Source organism: Aethalodelphis obliquidens, unplaced genomic scaffold (assembly GCF_003676395.1).
Source record: "Aethalodelphis obliquidens isolate GAN/ISIS:26980383/991018 unplaced genomic scaffold, ASM367639v1 scaffold17, whole genome shotgun sequence".
In the NCBI taxonomy this organism is placed as follows: domain Eukaryota; kingdom Metazoa; phylum Chordata; class Mammalia; order Artiodactyla; family Delphinidae; genus Aethalodelphis; species Aethalodelphis obliquidens.
In genome coordinates this window covers 13,980,851-13,984,912 of record NW_020837961.1, presented here as the reverse complement: position 1 = coordinate 13,984,912, position 4,062 = coordinate 13,980,851, and the positions used below count along the sequence as shown (strand labels likewise).

General features: G+C 34.6%; 1 pseudogene; it reads right to left on the bottom strand.

Moving 5' to 3' along the window:
• Positions 1–1,517: 1,517 nt before the first annotated feature.
• On the bottom strand, positions 1,518–2,395 carry LOC113625977 (transmembrane protein 135 pseudogene; annotated as a pseudogene).
• Between the last annotated feature and the right edge of the window lie 1,667 nt (positions 2,396–4,062).

The window sequence follows — 4,062 nt, the reverse complement described above, 5'->3', positions numbered from 1 at the left end:
TGGCCTAATTAAACTGGCTCTCTCTGATACTGTCTTTTTTGTTTGGTTTCAATCTGCCATAACAACCAAGGTTAGAATTACATGTAAACCGAAGTATACATGGTGAAATTGAATACAGTGGATTAAGCATTTAAAAAGTCTGGGTTATAATTCTTATTGCTACACAAGTTCTACTGCATAATTAATTTACAGCAGCCTAAAACTTTTCAGCAACAAAATTATATTTAAAAAAATACCATTATCCCTATATGTTACATTAATTGTAATGTAACATATCACAACAACTTAAGCCTTGCATTACTTAGAAAAGAATAACTTGTCCCTGAAAAACTCTAAAGAGTGATCATATTTCAATCAAAGCTGTCCTGAACTAACTCATAATCAGCAGTGACTACATTTTGTCACTTCTTTGCTCTAACAGGAGTAAAAGTGATGACAATGATTTTGTGAAAAGAAGCTAGAGAACCTGCATCCAATTAGTCATAAAATGGACTTTTAAACAACCACTGGATTTTTAGAATGTTTTTAGTTGTCAAACATCCCTATAGGCGAAACAGCTGAGGAACAAACTGCCTAACTTGCCCAAACTACTTTTGTTCCATAGAATTTGATCCCTTCTAAATCGACAACAGCATACAAACTTAGCTATGAAGAATTCAGTCCTTGTAAATGAAAACAAACATAATAAACCTACAGGGGGTTTAAAAGTAACTTCATTTGAATATTCAAGTGTAATGCTTCTGTAAAAGATTAAAACATACGTTTCAACTTTAACAGATATGTCAATTTGCATTTGTTCTTAACCTGCCACTAATACATAGGTTCACTGGGCTGCCAAAGAACCCAGTTGATCATGGAGAGAGATGAAGGTATCAGTGGAAAAAGAGCACGGATACTACAGCATTTATCCAAACAGTATGACCCGTCTTTGCATCCCTGAAGTAAGAATGGCCACTTTCTCCAATTAATTTGCTCTATACTAAATAAAGCAGCATTGTCTGTGAAGAGTTACTCCATACCTATAACATTTCACTAGTATAGTTACCAATTCAGAAGTTAAAAAAAATAATAATAATACAGACCAAATCCATGTATCTGTGATCCTTTGTATCCTAAAATGTAGAAATATTCTTAGTTTTAACCAAGAATTATATTGGAATGAAGTAAAACATCTTTTAGAGTAATTTTGAGTATACTCTTATTTGTTACTACATTTCTGCATAAAGTATTTAAGATTGCTTGTGGACATAATTTAATCTATAATATATCATAATGTCAACCATTACAGTGATCCAGAATGAGATTCTGGCTATAGAGCGAGCTTAATTATTAAGCAACACTTTCCTAAAAAGCTGCTGTATTTCTGATTGGTAAGAAAAACATACAACAAAAAGAGCATCTCTCATTGAAATAACACTGACGTTCAAGCTCAGGCCCCCTTATTTGTGTTCAACATAATTAACTGTCTAGGAAAAAATAATGAAACATTAAGTCACATTAACAAGTTACAGTCATCTTCAAGGAAACTCGATGGGCAGTTCTGGTGTTACAGTTGTGTATCCTGGATCTAACCTAGGGATGAAGTCCTGAAAGTGTTTAGATGCACCAGTACCAAAAACATCAAGGACTTTTCGGTTCATGACGGCAAATCTGCCCTTGGTGAGCCTTAAAAGGAACTTCAGTAAGATTGTCTCAAGGTATGAACTTCCATGACAGCTGCCTGGAAGCAAATTGCTGTAGAGATGGAATAGATGATAGTGTCTGCATGGGGAAAATAGGGAACCTTTCCTGCTTCAATGCCTTTGAAATACATTGTCTCTACCAATTTGGAAGCTAAATACATGGAAATTGTGCTTTTATAAAACATCATTGATATTCCCACCAAAAATCCAGCTATAATGGCATGCAGTTCATCATCCAGATTTCTGACCCAGCGCAAGAAGCAACTAGTATCCTTGTATACACTAACAAAAGAGCCCAGAGAAGCTCTGAGCTGGAAGTTTTCTTTATTGTAGAAGAGAGAAAGTAGCCGGAATGGCTGTGTAAACAGATGCCTAAATGCAGAGGGAATCCAGAGGCAGCACTGGATCAAGTATCCCATGCTAAACATTCTGATGAAAACTTTAATGCAACAGGAGATGCAATTATCCTCATAGTGTTTGCAACATCAATGCCTTGGTCCATGCTTACATACTGAAACCACAAGCTTCCTGACTAGAGCAATTATATTCATTCCTCTTGGTTTTTCCTCATGTTTCTCAGTCTTTTGTTCCACTTTTGCATATGCCGCCTCTGGTGAATAAGAATGTGTGGGAATTTCTTCCTTCCCAACAATGAACCTAAGTGTAGAGAATGTAAATCCTTTCAAACAGTCCTTGCACCCACGCAGGAACATTTTGCTAAAGGGTAGACTAGTGGTAGAGGCTACCAGTTGTCTCCCAATATCTGTTCTCACTTTCTTCTCGTAATAGACCCCATGAACTTAAGCTGGGCAAATGGGTTGCCAAAACTATAATATTTTCCAGCTTTTTTTGCAGTTAGGTGTGACCAGGGAAATGTAAGGAAAATGGTAACAAAACTTCTGTGAAGGCTGGAATGTGGACGCAATATCTAGAACTAGAACAGATATCTTGCACAGCAAGGTAAAAGCCACATGTTAAAGATGGTAGAGCACAGAAGGAGCTTGGGTCCCTAAGGAGACCAGAGTCACCATATTCGTCATAGTCTGCCAATATTTTTTTGAGAGTGAAACAAATTTCTATCTACAAATTTCTATCTTGAGTAAGCAGCTATAATTTGAGATTTCCTGTTACTCATAATTGGACATAATTTTAACTGAGAATGACTCAGCAGTACTGTTAGAGAAATAGGACTCTATTTTATCTGTTTATTTGTTCTCTTTTCCTAGTATAAGTGATTTTCCATTAGCATTATCAATGGAGTTTTTCAAGATAGTAGATTACTATTGAAGGCGAGGGTGGCAACTCAAATTTTCTTGGAATATTTGGTAATCATATTTCTAGAGCACATGTCCATACAAAGCTACTGATATTTTTTAACTGGCGGGAATATTTCAGAACTAATTCACACTCTTATTTGCATACACATACACAATACCTTATTTTGCTTGATTCAGTGAAGCAAAATACTTTTTTATTTATAAGTTAATAATTACTCCAGCAGTAACTAAACTATAATTACTAGCACAGAAAGTTAGCTAGGTACCATGTCTCCACCATAAAACTGTAAAAAGTTTGAATTAGAAGATATCTTAGTAAACATCTAATTCAACTCTTTCTTCTTTTTAGATGAAGATGTTCAGAGGTACAAGGTAAAAATTACAAAATCACAAGATTATTTATAAAGCAGTGATACAAAAAAGCACCAATTATTATTCTCTAGCACATTTATTGTAACCAGTAAGAACCACTTTATCAGCTTGGAATATTAAATGAATGACATTTCCTTTCCTTCTTTTTTTTTTTTTTAATTACTGAAGATCCTACTGTCTTTGTTAGTAGGAAGGCCATCAGCCTTCTTTTCAATTGCTATAGAACTTCATGATCATACTCAGCTCTCAGATTTTACTTAGATCTCACTACTGGGAGAAGATTAGGGAACCTGATCAACTCACCCACCAGTTTCACATTTTCACATTTTCTCTTTGACACATGGGTTCTTGATTTTACATATAATTTTTATATTGTCATAAGGATTTCAGTGATACTTAGTTTATCTAAAATCACTGTAAAATTAGTGACAAATCACATTTGAAAATGCAAAATTCATATTTTACTTAGTAAGGTGTAAGAAAGAATTCCATTTACATTTATTTAATGCAAGCATAGTTCTTGGACTCCCCCTTAACAGTAAGATACAAAATAATTTAGATACTGTCTTAAGGCTGACTTTAGGAATCTTTGGAACCTTCTGGGATCTATCTTTTCTAACTTCCCTAAAGGACATCTTTCTAAGAGATTGCTTTACAAAAAAATCTACTTATGCACACAATCCTTTAAGTAGATGGTAGTCATACTTTAATTTAATTCATTATACCACTGC